General features: G+C 47.2%; 1 non-coding gene across 1 annotated transcript; it reads left to right on the top strand.

The window, feature by feature from the left end:
• The first annotated feature begins 15,080 nt into the window (after window positions 1-15,080).
• On the top strand, window positions 15,081-15,243 carry LOC137627952 (U1 spliceosomal RNA). Its single transcript, XR_011041265.1, has one exon. It is a non-coding gene; the product is annotated as a U1 spliceosomal RNA (small nuclear RNA).
• The last annotated feature ends 1,358 nt before the right edge of the window (window positions 15,244-16,601 follow it).

The following is a 16,601-nucleotide window of genomic DNA, read 5'->3' as shown; positions in this document are numbered from 1 at the left end:
GGAAACTGACGTCTTTGTTGACGTTGCTGGGGTTTCGGTTTCTGAGGTTTCCTCTTAGGCTGAGGTCCATCGTCCTGAGAGGTTTTCCTTTTCCTGGACATGCCCCACTTGTGGAGAAGGTTCCTATTCTCCGTGGCGGCTCTGTCCGTTATTTCCTTGACAAGGTCCGAAGGAAACAGGTGCTTTCCCCAGATGTTGGAGGAAATCAGCCTCCGGGGTTCGTGTTTCACGGTGGCACCGACAAACACGAATTCACGACAGGCTCTACGAGCCTTTATGAAATGGTACAAGTCCTTCATTACCGTGAGTAAGTGGGATTTGGCCAGTACCATGTAGTGATCGGGGTACTGCTGTGTCACAGGCCATAACTTCAAGTTGGACTTTATGAGAAAGAGACGCTGCAAGCCTCTCCTTCGTGTCTTGTTCCCGGCGAAGGAGGTGATCATTGAGCTTAGGGAGGTCTTCATTAAACTGACGTCCGGCAACGTCAGGATCGAGCCTACCCACAACGAAAGTATGTTGGACATCTTTCCATTGTCTAGTGTCAGGGGGGCGTTACGATGGAGAAGGGGTCTGCACTCCTCCAGTGCAGGGCAGGGTTTCCCTTCTTCCGCCGCTTTAAGGCATGCAGCCAAGGCCTTTTCCAAAAATGGAAGAATCGCAGTGTCGGGGAGCGACATAAGTAGGATGCTTCTTGCTCAAGGCAGGAAGCTTAGAGCAGGTAAAGCCCCTGCTCTTAAATGCGGGAGGCTAGCATAGCCTGGGCCTTTGCGAGATCGAACACTATCTCTTCCTTAGGTTCGGTCTCCCTCCTTCGAGGCAGGTTCAGAACGAAGCCGGACGTAACAGTCCGGGTAGGCCTCGAAGCTTGGGAAGAATTCCACATCTTCCAACGGGACCGTGCCGATTTTGTCACTAACAAAGATCCTGCCGGTCGCAATAACCATATGCTCTGCATACCTCCACGGGTTGGCATGAGAGCAAGCTGGGAGATCCTTAACCGAGATCTTCTTCGGTTCTCTGGATCCAATCATAGACCTGATGGACTCCTGGTTCTCCTTCAGTCTGTCGTCCATGACAGCTCTAATCAGTCGGATCAGTTCTTGTGTAGAAGAAGAAGGATCCGGGGTCGAGGAGGTAGACGGAATGGACACATCCGTCGGTGTAGGAGTAGGCGGAGGGATGGACGAGGGAGTAGCTCCAATCTCCGACTCGGTGTATTCCACCTTGTCTTCGTCCTCTTCGGCTCCTTGAGCCATAAGCGTCTTCTCCGTGTCTTCCGAGACGTCAGAGATCTGTTCATCCTCTTCGGAATCTAGGCGACACTCGTGCATGGACTGAGCCATGACCACATCAGGTTCCACCGTAATTTGGACAGTGGGGATTGCTTCCTTTGGAACCACTGAATCAGGGGAGGCCTTAGGGAACAGCAGGGACCTCAGTTCTTCGGTGGCCAGGTACGGTCCAGTGGCATTCCTCTGAAAACCACGCACCCACTTGCGCAGTTTCTCACGAGCAATGTCTCTAACCTCCGCTGAGGGAGGGTTATGGAAGGCCTCAACTAGGTAGGCCTGGCAGACCGTACATTCCAGTGGATTCCAGAACTTCCAATCCCCTTTCTTGTCTGAGCAAGGGGCGTGAGTCCTGCACGCCGTATGTCCGTAAAACTGGGAGCGTTTCACGGCACAGTATGCGAAATCGCACTTCATCTGCTCCTCCTGTGGGAAGAAAGAGAAAATGAGTATGGGGGAGTCATAGGAATGGCTCTTAAATTAAGTTAATATTAATCATTAATTTTAACTTATAGAAGGTGTGATGCATAGAGAGTGAAACAGTAAAGGAGAACACGCTCCATGCATCTCGCCCGGCTGGTTACCATAGGCTTGGTCCTGGGATAATCCAAATGACCGAGATCATTGGATATAGTTTCCTAGGATTCCCATTATATTGGAACTCCATGGAAAGCCAAGGACAAGGTTGGGATTGAATTCATTCGGTTCCCAGATAAGAGCCAGAAGGTCTCATTAAGGGTAACTGCTTCTGGCAACCAGCCGTGCTAAGATGCACATAGCATGCTGGAAATAGAAGAATGCAAAGAGACAGCATGATCACTAATAGAGCAGTACTAGGTACTGATCTTAGAAGCAAAGCAGCTTATCTATTTGCCAGGTAGGGCTATCTTAGTCTATGATAGCTACAGAGAGGGGGTGCAAGTATTCTTGACGCCTCCGGGGTATCCGGCAAGCCGCCGGCACGCCGGAGCTCGCTCCAGCATAGATTCTGGCATTAGAACAGACAATTTTCAAAAGTCAGTTAGATACCAGGATGGCGGCCGCCGGCACAACGGCGGCACGCCGGCAGGGAGCGGCGGCTCCGGCAGCCGGAGGATGCCGGATTGGTGACTGGGGTAAGGATGGTACAGGTAGTATCGGGTTGCCGGCAGTATATGCCGGCACTCCGGAGATCGACCGGCAAGCGGACGATTAGATAGGAGTAGGAGAGCCGCCGGTAGTAGCCGGCGGCAGCCGGCAGTCCCTCGGAACACGGGGGGCTGGCGGCAAGGGTAGGGAAGTCACCAAGAGGCAGGTATTGCCGGCATAAGAGGCGGCAAGAGACCGGCACCCGGATAGATAGAGAGACAGGGGGAGGGGGGGAAGGATGCAGGAAGTACCTTCAGGGTTCCAGACATCCCTCCCCCTCCCTGAGGGGGTGTACCCATGATAGAGACAGGCTCTATCATCCATATGCAGGGGTCACTAGGGACCGGGAGCAGGTAGCCCAAGGGAGGACTAGGGAACACCCAAGATGGGGGGGGGGGGAGACTCCCTTATGCAGAGCTACACTAGGAACTAACCTTATAGGACACTATGAAGGTATATGTACCAGAGCGGACTGCACAAGGAAGCTCGGGTAGCCCTACTCATCCACCCTAAGGAGGAGTTGTAGGACAGGGGACAGATGAGTATAAACTAACCTAAGCATAGGCTAGGCTATACAAGAGATAGGTGGGGAGGGAGAAGAGAGGGGTCTTCCCAGGAAGGGTTTCTGTACCAGAGCGGCCACAAAGGGAAGGGAGGACACTCCCTAACCTAAGATTAGGCTGATCGGCTAAAACGGTGCAAGAGTACAGTTTCAGCATGGAACAGAGAAACCTTCCTAACCCGACCTAGATCAGGGCTAAAAGTCCTGAACTAGGCAAGGAAGAAGACGTATCGCTATCGCAGGAAAGTCGCAGACTATCCTAGCCATAGAGGTAGGCTAGCCTAACCTCACTCTCAGACGCAATCCTAAAGGGGGTTCATTCCTTTAGGGAGGACTGAGAGGCGATATAATACTCTATTAGACAATGAATCCCTTTACTCAGAAAAGGGATCAAGGCTAATTAGAGGGAATGCCAAGGCAGGGGATGAAGGAAGCATATAGGGGTCCTAAGGTTAGGTTAGGCTAGTAAGAATCACTGACTAGCCTATCCCCTATATGGTCCCTGAAGGCGAAAACATTTGCATCACTAGTCAAAAGTATTGTAAAATAATAATGCCACTATCTTCATAACTTAGTCTAGGATCACTGATAAATCATGCATGAACACTTGTATATAGGCTCCTGGCCTGGGGGCTATAGTAGCCGACTGGTATGAGGTCAATCGATGACCGATAAAAAGCGTCTAAACACGATATAAAAGTTCCTAGCTATGAAGACTAAATAAACTAATGTATTCGATTAGTATATAAGGCCGGAAGCGTTGTTGTGGCTAACTAAATAAGACATGCAAAACAACAACGACGCCATAAAATGGCGGGTCCGGTAGAGGCACAGCTCTGCCACAAAACATCAATTATTTCGCAAAATAATATTTACTTTACGGCCAGAGCTTGATTAAACAATACTGGAACCTTGTACTCAACTTTCCAGAAGAAGGCGAGGCTGAAGGTAACGACATAGCGAAGATGCAAAACGATAAAGTTCACACAAGGGAAAATCCGTCTCAGTAGGGCAGCTACTAAACAAAGGATGAAGACGCGCGTGACGTCATTAGAGCAATGGCGTCCGTTTGTTTACGTCTCGAGTATCAGTAGTAGCCACGAGTGAGATTAGCTGTGGAACGGCTCCCAGCTATTCTCAGCCCTTACACACCGAAGCGTTAACTCTGTTCGGGGTGGAGATAGCTATGTGGCACGACCAGACATGCGTGTCCCCTGTTGTATTACGATGTCTTAAAGGGAAACCTTTGAGATACTCGCTCCAGAAGTTAGAATTCTGTGATAACCTGTGGTTAAATTCTCTGGGAATATCTTAGTAGTCTTATACCCAAGGAAGCTACCAAACAGGAACCTTCCATCAGGACGCCATGGCTTGAGCCCAAAAAATCTATTTTTGGGTGAGATAGCCATGGCGTCCTGATGGAAGGTTCCTGTTTGGTAGCTTCCTTGGGTATAAGACTACTAAGATATTCCCAGAGAATTTAACCACAGGTTATCACAGAATTCTAACTTCTGGAGCGAGTATCTCAAAGGTTTCCCTTTAAGACATCGTAATACAACAGGGGACACGCATGTCTGGTCGTGCCACATAGCTATCTCCACCCCGAACAGAGTTAACGCTTCGGTGTGTAAGGGCTGAGAATAGCTGGGAGCCGTTCCACAGCTAATCTCACTCGTGGCTACTACTGATACTCGAGACGTAAACAAACGGACGCCATTGCTCTAATGACGTCACGCGCGTCTTTATCCTGGCGCCAGTTGCTGCCCATCACCATGATACAATTGTGTAGGGTGGGAGCAAACTGAACGAAGTAGTAGGGAGGGTCCATCAGGACGCCATGGCTATCTCACCCAAAAATAGATTTTTCGCTTCGCTCAAAATCCGTTTTTTGGGCTCAAGCCATGGCGTCCTGATGGAAGAGTACCAGAGAATCAATGTATCGTGGTAGATTTTCCCCCAGAGTTAAGTGCCTAGGCATTGACAAAACAGCAAAGTAATCTTAGGTAAGAACCATAGGAACGAAATATCCTGCCCCCCATTGGTAGGAAGTTCCCATGGGCTATGCCGACGTCAAAGTGGTATTGAAGGGCTATTCATCTTGACAGAAGAACTTTTAAGAGCTTAGAGATGAAGCAGAATGTTTGATATTTGTATAGGAACATTCTGAAGTAGGCCAGTGGTGGTTGGGCACTGTGTGTAGAGTTCATCTCCTGATTATCAGAAGTAAGTATTCGTGTAGGAACCTTACTGAGGCAAGGTGAATATAATTTAGGAATAGACATCTTAAATTCTTCATGACCATAAGAAAGGAGGAATAAATAAAACTATGACAGTATGTATTTCATAGTAAGTAGGAGCTGAAAGAGACGCATAAGTAATAAAATAGAAATTTTATTTCACAATGCAGAAATTAAATAATTTACAGCAAAAGTAAAGTTCATTTACAGTAATAATAATGTACATAGAAATAAAGGCTTGCTCTTGAATCTGAAAGGGAATTTCAGGATTAGTAGGTACTCGTTCTCGAGGAACGCAAGTCTTTAAATAACACATCATGCTCAAGGCATGCGGCACTTGTGTAACACTATGACATTTCACCTGGGATAAGAACAGTTATAAAAGCACTAAGTGTTTTTAGACATCACTATGAATCACTCGAGGGTCAACATAGGCACCCGAAGAGTTAGAGTCCCAAGTAACTCACTGTTCTACGCAGAGTTAGGTGCAGGTTTCATAACACTACCTGCGGCTACCACAAAATGTTTGATTTCGTGCACTTGTTTCGCATAATGTTTAAAGAAAACTCGCGAGGACTTCCAGCCCGTAAAGTTTTTAAGGCTCTCAAAGTCCATGCTCTGAAAGAAGTTCAGAGAAGATGCCACTTTTCTAGGATCATGACCAGCGGGTGTACTGTTCGGATCCGCTCTGCGAATGAAGTAGGTGATTTTCGCTCTTAATTGTTTCAGTGACAGGTCGCTGCCCGATGTTTCTCCTTTGAAGAGTTGGCCTCCACCAAAGTTTGAAGTTCTGCGAAGATAGACCTTGAGGCTCTCTACTGGACATAGAGAGACATCCTCCTTCAGGGGGCATATTCTCCAAGGGCCCCATCTTTTGGTGGGTAATTCATTTTTGGCGAGAAACGTCGGATCAGGGGAGAGGGTCACTTCTCCTGAATCAGCAAACAGGATGTGTCCCTCTTCTCTTGATAATGCCACTATTTCGCTGACTCGAGCTCCCGAGGCGAGAGCAAATAAAAATATAACTTTCTGAGTCAGATCCTTGAGGGGGCATGAATCATTGTCCAAGTTGGAGGCGAAATGGAGCACCTTGTCTAGTGACCAGGAGATCGGTTTCGGAGGGGGTGCTGGGCGTAGGCGAGCACATGCTTTCGGCAGTTTGTTAAAGATGTCGTTGGACAGATCAATTTGGAAAGCATATAGAATTGGTCTAGTCAAAGCCGATTTGCAGGTTGAAATCGTATTGGCTGCTAATCCTTGTCCATGAAGGTGAATGAAGAAGGACATACAGAAATCAATGGTGATTTCTTTAGGATTTTTTGCTTTAATAAAGGAGACCCATTTCCTCCAGGATGATTCATATTGCCGTCTCGTGGATTCGGTCTTGTATTCCTCTAGGAAGTCTAGACTTTTCTTCGAGATCCCAAACCTCTTCTTTGCGGCAAGGGAGAGAAAATCATGAGATGAAGGTCCTTGATTTTCGATGATGAAGCGAAGACAGTCGACTTCTGTACTTGTTGAGAGAGAACTGGGCCCGGGAGAGGGATCAGCTTGGGCTGCAGCTCCAGGACCAGGGGGGTACCAGTTGCTCCGGGGCCACTTGGGAGCCACTAGGGCCGCTGTCCCTTTGAAGGTTCTCAGTTTGGAGAGGACTTTCAACAGAAGGTTGGTGGGAGGGAACAGGTATATCTTCGACCATCTGTTCCAGTCCAGTGACATGGCGTCCACCGCTTCTGCTTTGGGGTCCTCGTACGGGGCTACGTACAGAGGAAGTTGATTGTTGTCGCTCGTTGCAAAGAGATCTATCTGAAGTTCTGGGACTTGATGAGAGATGAAGGAGAATGATCTTGCGTCTAGAGACCATTCCGACTCTATCGGGTTTGTCCGAGATAGAGCATCCGCTGTCACGTTGCGGAATCCTTGTAGGTGAACTGCAGACAGGTGCCACTTCTTCTTCTCCGCCAGACGGAAGATTGGGAGAAGCACCTGATTTATCTGGGGCGATCTTGAGCCCTGGCGATTGAGACAACGAACTACCACCGAGTTGTCTAGGGTTAGACGGATGTGGATCGAGGGCGGCGGGGATAGCTTCTTCAGAGTAAGAAGGACCGCCATGGCCTCCAAGATGTTTATGTGGAACGTCTTGAATAGTGGAGACCAGGTCCCTTGAGCTTGTTTCAGGTGGGAGTGACCTCCCCAGCCCTCCAGTGAGGCATCCGTGTGGATGTTGAGTGATGGAGGAGGGTGTTGGAGAGGAATGGACCTTTTCAGGGCCATTGCTTCCGACCACGGCTTTAGGAGGCGTCGAAGTCTGTTTGGAAGCCGTCTCTTGAGGTCTCTTCGAGCGATGGATGCCGATCGTCTCCAGACTCCCGCGGCATCCTTTAGCTGTGCACGAAGCACTGGGTTTGTCACTGAGGCGAATTGTAGAGAGCCTAGAACTCGTTCCTGCTGTCGTCTTGAAATGCGTTTGGATTTCAGTAGTCGCTTGACAGACCCTGCTATTTCCTTCCTTTTCTTCTGGGGGATGGAAAGGCGGTGTGACTGAAGATTCCAGTGGATTCCCAGCCACTGAAACTTCTGAGCCGGAGAGAGGCGAGATTTCTTCTCGTTGATCTTGAATCCCAGGTGTTCTAGGTACTGGGTAACTTCGTCGCAAGACTTTGTACACTCTTCGGGCGATGGAGCCCAGACTAGCCAGTCGTCGAGGTAGGCCATCACCTGGACGTTTCTTAGGCGGAGCTGTTGTACTATGGCATCCGCCAGCTTTGTGAAGATCCGAGGGGCCACATTGAGGCCGAATGGCATGGCCCGGAAGGCGTAGCTTTTCCTTTGGAGTCGAAATCCTAGGTAGGAGGAAGCGTGATGGTTCATTGGAATGTGCCAATAGGCATCCGCCAGGTCTATAGAGACCGTGTAGGAACCTTGAGGCAGAAGGGTCCTTATTTGTTGAAGCGTCAGCATCTTGAATTTGTTGTTCTCTATGAACTTGTTGAGGGGGGATAAGTCCAGAATGACTCTGAGCTTGTCTGAGTCCTTCTTGGGAACGCAAAACAGTCTCCCTTGGAACCTGGTGGACTTTACCTTCCTTATCACCTTCTTGTTCAAGAGGTCTAGAACATATTCTTCCAGAATGGGGGTCGATTGTTGGAAGAACCGCTGGAAGATTGGGGGTGGTTGCACCCAACTCCAGCCTAGACCGTTCTTGATGATGCTGTGTGCCCAAGGATCGAAGGTCCAACGATCCTGGAATTGGCGGAGTCTTCCTCCCACCGGAAGCACTTCATTGCTTCTGGTGTCCCGAGGACTTGTTGCCTCGGCCGCTAGCTCCCTTTCCTCCTCTACCTCTGGAGGGACGACGAGAGGCGTCTCTGCTTGCACCCCTGGACGAGCCTCTACCTCTGGCATGAAAGGTAGTGGATGGCTGCTCAAAGGCAGGGGTGAAGACCGGTGACTGTGACAACACCGGTTGGGGGACCAATTGAAAGGTCTGTTGTGGTTGGGCAACCACTTGGGAGGTAGCGGGTCCCGGAAACTGACGTCTTTGTTGACGTTGCTGGGGTTTCGGCTTCTGAGGTTTCCTCTTAGGCTGAGGTCCATCGTCCTGAGAGGTTTTCCTTTTTCTGGACATGCCCCACTTGTGGAGAAGGTTCCTATTCTCCGTGGCGGCTCTGTCCGTTATTTCCTTGACAAGGTCAGAAGGAAACAGGTGCTTTCCCCAGATGTTGGAGGAAATCAGCCTCCGGGGTTCGTGTTTCACGGTGGCACCGACAAACACGAATTCACGACAGGCTCTACGAGCCTTTATGAAATGGTACAAGTCCTTCATTACCGTGAGTAAGTGGGATTTGGCCAGTACCATGTAGTGATCGGGTACTGCTGTGTCACAGGCCATAACTTCAAGTTGGACTTGATGAGAAAGAGACGCTGCAAGCCTCTCCTTCGTGTCTTGTTCCCGGCGAAGGAGGTGATCATTGAGCTTAGGGAGGTCTTCATTAAACTGACGTCCGGCGACGTCAGGATCGAGCCTACCCACAACGAAAGTATGTTGGACATCTTTCCATTGTCTAGTGTCAGGGGGTGTCACGATGGAGAAGGGTCTGCACTCCTCCAGTGCAGGGCAGGGTTTTCCTTCTTCCGCCGCTTTAAGGCATGCAGCCAAGGCCTTTTCCAAAAATGGAAGAATCGCAGTGTCAGGTGCGACATATGTAGGATGCTTCTTGCTCAAGGCAGGAAGCTTAGAGCAGGTAAAGCCCCTGCTCTTAAATGCGGAGGCTAGCATAGCCTGGGCCTTTGCGAGATCGAACACTATCTCTTCTTTAGGTTCGGTCTCCTCCTTCGAGGCAGGTTCGGAACGAAGCCGGACGTAACAGTCCGGGTAGGCCTCGAAGCTTGGGAAGAATTCCACATCTTCCAACGGGACCGTGCCGATTTTGTCACTAACAAAGATCCTGCCGGTCGCAATAACCATATGCTCTGCATACCTCCACGGGTTGGCATGAGAGCAAGCTGGGAGATCCTTGACCGAGATCTTCTTCGGTTCTCTGGATCCAATCATAGACCTGATGGACTCCTGGTTCTCCTTCAGTCTGTCGTCCATGACAGCTCTAATCAGTCGGATCAGTTCTTGGGTAGAAGAGGAAGGATCCGGGGTCGAGGAGGTAGACGGGACGGACACATCCGTCGGTGTAGGAGTAGGCGGAGGGATGGACGAGGGAGTAGCTCCAATCTCCGACTCGGTGTATTCCACCTTGTCTTCGTCCTCTTCGGCTCCTTGAGCCATAAGCGTCTTCTCCGTGTCTTCCGAGACGTCAGAGATCTGTTCATCATCCTCGGAATCTAAACGACACTCGTGCATGGACTGAGCCATGACCACATCAGGTTCCACCGTAATTTGGACAGTGGGGATTGCTTCCTTTGGAACCACTGAGTCAGGGGAGGCCTTAGGGAACAACAGGGACCTCAGTTCTTCGGTGGCCAGGTACGGTCCAGTAGCATTTCTCTGAAAACCACGCACCCACTTGCGCAGTTTCTCACGAGCAATGTCTCTAACCTCCGCTGAGGGAGGGTTATGGAAGGCCTCAACTAGGTAGGCCTGGCAGACCGTACATTCCAGTGGATTCCAGAACTTCCAATCCCCTTTCTTGTCTGAGCAAGGGGCGTGAGTCCTGCACGCCGTATGTCCGTAAAACTGGGAGCGTTTCACAGCACAGTATGCGAAATCGCACTTCATCTGCTCCTCCTGTGGAAGAAAGAGAAAATGAGTATGGGGGAGTCATAGGAATGGCTCTTAAATTAAGTTAATATTAATCATTAATTTTAACTTAAAGAAGGTGTGATGCATAGAGAATGAAACAGTAAAGGAGAACACGCTCCATGCATCTCGCCCGGCTGGTTACCATAGGCTTGGTCCTGGGATAATCCAAATGACCGAGATCATTGGATATAGTTTCCTAGGATTCCCATTATATTGGAACTCCATGGAAAGCCAAGGACAAGGTTGGGATCGAATTCATTCGGTTCCCAGATAAGAGCCAGAAGGTCTCATTAAGGGAAACTGCTTCTGGCAACCAGCCGTGCTAAGATGCACATAGCATGCTGGAAATAGAAGAATGCAAAGAGACAGCATGATCACTAATAGAGCAGTACTAGGTACTGATCTTAGAAGCAAAGCATCTTATTTATTTGCAAGGTAGGGCTATCTTAGTCTTATGATAGCTACAGAGAGGGGGTGCAAGTATTCTTGACGCCTCCGGGGCATCCGGCAAGCCGCCGGCACGCCGGAGCTCGCTCCAGCATAGATTCTGGCACTAGAACAGACAATTTTCAAAGTCAGTTAGATACCAGGATGGCGGCCGCCGGCACAACGGCGGCACGCCGGCAGGGAGCGGCGGCTCCGGCAGCCGGAGGATGCCGGATTGGTGACTGGGGTAAGGATGGTACAGGTAGTATCGGGTTGCCGGCAGTATATGCCGGCACTCCGGAGATCGACCGGCAAGCGGACGATTAGATAGGAGTAGGAGAGCTGCCGGTAGTAGCCGGCGGCAGCCGGCAGTCCCTCGGTACACGGGGGGCTGGCGGCAAGGGTAGGGAAGTCACCAAGAGGGAGGCAGGTATTGCCGGCAGAAGAGGCGGCAAGAGACCGGCACCCGGATAGATAGAGAGACAGGGGGAGGGGGGGAAGGATGCAGGAAGTACCTTCAGGGTTCCAGACATCCCTCCCCCTCCCTGAGGGGGTGTACCCATGATAGAGACAGGCTCTATCATCCATAAGCAGGGGTCACTAGGGACCGGGAGCAGGTAGCCCAAGGGAGGACTAGGGAACACCCAAGAGGGGGGGGGGGAGACTCCCCTATGCAGAGCTACACTAGTAACTAACCTTATAGGACACTATGAAGGTATATGTACCAGAGCGGACTGCACAAGGAAGCTCGGGTAGCCCTACTCTTCCACCCTAAGGAGGAGTTGTAGGACAGGGGACAGATGAGTATAAACTAACCTAAGCATAGGCTAGGCTATACAAGAGATAGGTGGGGAGGGAGAAGAGAGGGGTCTTCCCAGGAAGGGTTTCTGTACCAGAGCGGCCACAAAGGGAAGGGAGGACACTCCCTAACCTAAGATTAGGCTGATCGGCTAAAACGGTGCAAGAGTACAGTTTCAGCATGGAACAGAGAAACCTTCCTAACCCGACCTAGATCAGGGCTAAAAGTCCTGAACTAGGCAAGGAAGAAGACGTATCGCTATCGCAGGAAAGTCGTAGACTATCCTAGCCATAGAGGTAGGCTAGCCTAACCTCACTCTCAGACGCAATCCTAAAGGGGGTTCATTCCTTTAGGGAGGACTGAGAGGCGATATAATACTCTATTAGACAATAAATCCCTTTACTCAGAAAAGGGATCAAGGCTAATTAGAGGGAGTGCCAAGGCAGGGGATGAAGGAAGCATATAGGGGTCCTAAGGTTAGGTTAGGCTAGTAAGAATCACTGACTAGCCTATCCCCTATATGGTCCCTGAAGGCGAAAACATTTGCATCACTAGTCAAAAAGTATTGTAAAATAATAATGCCACTATCTTCATAACTTAGTCTAGGATCACTGATAAATCATGCATGAACACTTGTATATAGGCTCCTGGCCTGGGGGCTATAGTAGCCGACTGGTATGAGGTCAATCGATGACCGATAAAAAGCGTCTAAACACGATATAAAAGTTCCTAGCTATGAAGACTAAATAAACTAATGTATTCGATTAGTATATAAGGCCGGAAGCGTTGTTGTGGCTAACTAAATAGAACATGCAAAATAACAACGACGCCATAAAATGGCGGGTCCGGTAGAGGCACAGCTCTGCCACAAAACATCAATTATTTCGCGAAATAATATTTACTTTACGGCCAGAGCTTAATTAAACAATACTGGAACCTTGTACTCAACTTTCCAGAAGAAGGCGAGGCTGAAGGTAACGACATAGCGAAGATGCAAAGCGATAAAGTTCACACAAGGGAAAATCCGTCTCAGTAGGGCAGCTACTAAACAAAGGATAAAGACGCGCGTGACGTCATTAGAGCAATGGCGTCCGTTTGTTTACGTCTCGAGTATCAGTAGTAGCCACGAGTGAGATTAGCTGTGGAACGGCTCCCAGCTATTCTCAGCCCTTACACACCGAAGCGTTAACTCTGTTCGGGGTGGAGATAGCTATGTGGCACGACCAGACATGCGTGTCCCCTGTTGTATTACGATGTCTTAAAGGGAAACCTTTGAGATACTCGCTCCAGAAGTTAGAATTCTGTGATAACCTGTGGTTAAATTCTCTGGGAATATCTTAGTAGTCTTATACCCAAGGAAGCTACCAAACAGGAACCTTCCATCAGGACGCCATGGCTTGAGCCCAAAAAATACCTGTGAGGGTATGTAGTAGCAACCTCGGAGCCAATCCCTCTATTTTCGTTGATTATTGCAATGCATAACAAGTATTTAAATATTGTAATGTCCAATAAGGAGACAAAAAAGTTCCCATACCGCCATTATCTGTTCACACCTGCATTTCGTGCTAAATTGGAACCCCTATTAGCAGTAGATGTCTGAAACTTGTTTTATTGAATTCCTTACTTATTGGCACAAGACCGTTGCTAGTCATAGTGACTTAAGGAGGATGAACATCAGTTGTTTGTTTCTCTCCATGTGTTTAATTCTATTTCCAGCATGTAAATTTCTATGCTTTGTGTTTTGCAATTGTTTTCTATTGTAAATTAACTCAATGCAATAGATAGGCTACCCTCTCCAGAAGTAACTTGCGTACAGGAAAGTAAATGAACATTTTTGTTTTTCATTAGCTGACTTTGTAATCTAGATTTAAAGAAAATTTATTTAATTATTGTTATTATTGTTGTAAGGTAACCAGTGAGTTAATAATCATCCCAAACTATTCAAGGGAGGGATTTTATTCTTGATACAGCTGTACTCTACATTGGGTATTTTTAAATTGTTATCTACAAAAGAGTTCTGCATCTACAAAATAACATTGCTAGTAGGTTAGTGTAATTTTGAAATTAAGTGGTACCTTAGAAAAGAGAGAAATAAAATTATTATTTGTCGTACTTTTTGTTGATGATTTACTCTACAAGAATTACCTGATTTTTAGGCTTGTGGTTACTGAAAAAATTATCAGTATTTAATGTATAATCGGTTTGTTATGATCACGTTTCAAGATATACTGAACAATTTTTATTATTGGAAAAGCAAGATCCCATAAGCCCTAGAGCTCCAACAGGAAAGGAAATAAGGAAGCAGATAGAATAGTGGGCCTGATCGTACCTTCAAGCCTTCCATTTACTCTCCCAGTCTCTTCTCACTGGGACTTAGTGCCATAACACTTCCCTATTTCTAAAATTCTTCTTAAGAATTCATAAATTGGGCCAGTTTTGAGTGCTTTTAGGGCTGAGCCACAAACTCAATAAAGCTTTTTGAACGAAACTTATGCAAAACCATGACTGTTCTATGGGCAGAGGTAAAGTTATACTCGCTTTGAGTAACTCTTACTCATGTAATTGCCATCATTTGTGGGCTATGACATCTTGTCAAAAAAGCCCCTGTCCAGAGAAGACCTCCAGGCAATGTATAGCGGCAGCAAACAAGAGACCTCTAACCCAAGAGTGTGGAAGACCATGTTGTGGAGAGTATAACATTACCAAAGACTAGAAAACAATGGTTTGATTTTGGAATGTCTTCCTAGAAGAGCTGCTTACCATAGCTAAAGAGTCGCTTCTACCCTCACCATGGGGGAAGTATCCACTGAACAATTACAGTGCAATAGTTAAACTTGGATTTAAGAAGTTGTATGATGTAAGAGGAGAATGTGTAAAGAATAGGCTAATCTATTTGCTGTAAGTGTAAGGAAATGAAAATGAGCTGTAACTAGAGAGGGCTCCAATGTAGTACTATCTGGGTAGTCAAACGACCCAATAACTTTCTATCAGTAGGATTGTTTATGTTCTTGCAATTGATTGATGTATCTTGAAACAGGGTATGGTTGGTTTTTATTTAACACCCTGTGTACATAGTACAGTAATATCGCAATACCGTATTGTGAAGTTTTAGAAAATTTTGGATGTATCTCGAACACCAGTTAAAAATATGTAAAATTTTTTTTAGATGATTTGCCATTGAGTCCAGTTTTACAGGGTAATTAAGTGTTGCAGTGATATTAATATTTGCATTTTGAATAGGAAATAATGGAATTATCAAATAATTCATATAAAGTTTAAGTATGTACCATCAGAAATAATTTACTACATAAACACTTTAATAATAATCTACATGTACTCAGTAACTTTTGGGTAGGAGTTATGGTATCGGTTGTAAAGCATACTTACCTGGCACAGGGGACACCATGATCATGAAGGTGGTTCCCCCAAGGCGAGGCTCACCATTGCACTCCGGTGTTGCTGACCCTTGCGATTGACCCAAATGTGGTCAATTCGGGTGCAGAATTTTTGGTAGCGGGGGACTGCGTTCGCGCTATCCCCCAACAAAAAATTTCAAGAGAATTTAAATTCATATACAGTAGTGAAAATTGGCTAGATTGAAGGAACGGAACGCTGTTCTGGCTAACTAAATAAAGCATGCGAGGCAAACAGCAGCGTCTCAACATGACGCCTCCGGTCGGGGCACAGCTCCGCCACTAGACACAAGATTTAAAGAAAAATATCCGTTACATTACGGCTGGAGCTTATTTATACAAGACAAGAATATGGTACTCAACTTTCCAGAGGAAGGCGAGGCTGAAGATTGCGACATAATGCTGAAAATAGCGAACACTGGGAAAATCGCAACTGGCAGGATACGCTACGGATAAAGAAGCGAGCGGATGTGACGTCAGTCAAGATGGCGGACAGCTATGGCTGCCGTTTGTTTACGTTGCGAGGTACAGTAACAGTAACGCAGGAGGATAACTTTGCAACGGCTCCTCCTATAATTTGCCACCTTATCCCCCTCGAAGCGTAAACGCTATGTGGGGTGCAGATAGCCATGTGGCGTGTCAAGCATACGTCCCCTGTTGATATACGATATCCTAAAAGGGTACCCACGCCAGCAGTTAGAATTCTGTGAAACCTTTAGTTTAATTCTCTGGGAATATCTACTGTAGTCATATATACCCGCAGGAAGCTAATGAAGGAACCTTCCATCAGGACGTCATGGCCATCTCACCCTAAAATAGATTTTTCGCTTTGCTCAAAATCTGTTGTTTGGAAAATTTCAATACCATTAAGGTTATTGAAGAGCCAGTGTCAGGCAATCTACAACAACAACATTTATGTTCTTACAATTATATAAACCTTTTGTCTTTAAAATAAGAAATATCTTTAGTGGAACTGGAGCAGCTGTTGAATTCATTTGCAGGTGGCGAGCAAAAATGAGCCACCTTGCCCACTTTCCTAATAAAGAGTTAATTTTTCTTTACTGCAGCGACGAGTACTGATGTACTATTGTTCTTGTTCAAAATCTGTTTGATTTTTTTTCTTTCTTTATAGTGTGCATGGTTGGTTGTGGGTTTTCAATTATGGAAGTGAAGCTGGAGTTTTGTAAATGCAGGGGAGAGGGTGGATCTGCAATTTTTTTATGACAAGACCAATTGTAGATCCACATTCTCTATCTTTGCTTGTAGGTAAACTCCCTAGCTCAGTCCTGGAGAGTATGCTTCAGGAGGAATGAGAATTCGGATATGCATTGACGACTTTTTCATGGTTTAGTGAAGTGTGGAGTACCCCCATTGATTACCACACAGTAGCATGGACTGGAAACTCTCCCATAGCAGGGAAGATCACCTTCAATAAGTTTGACTTGAGGAAACAGTGGCTTTCCTTAGATCTTGCAGATTTTCCTATA

The sequence above is a fragment of the Palaemon carinicauda genome, chromosome 35 (assembly GCF_036898095.1).
Source record: "Palaemon carinicauda isolate YSFRI2023 chromosome 35, ASM3689809v2, whole genome shotgun sequence".
Taxonomy (NCBI): Eukaryota; Metazoa; Arthropoda; class Malacostraca; order Decapoda; family Palaemonidae; genus Palaemon; species Palaemon carinicauda.
This window is presented reverse-complemented; position numbering and strand designations above follow the sequence as displayed.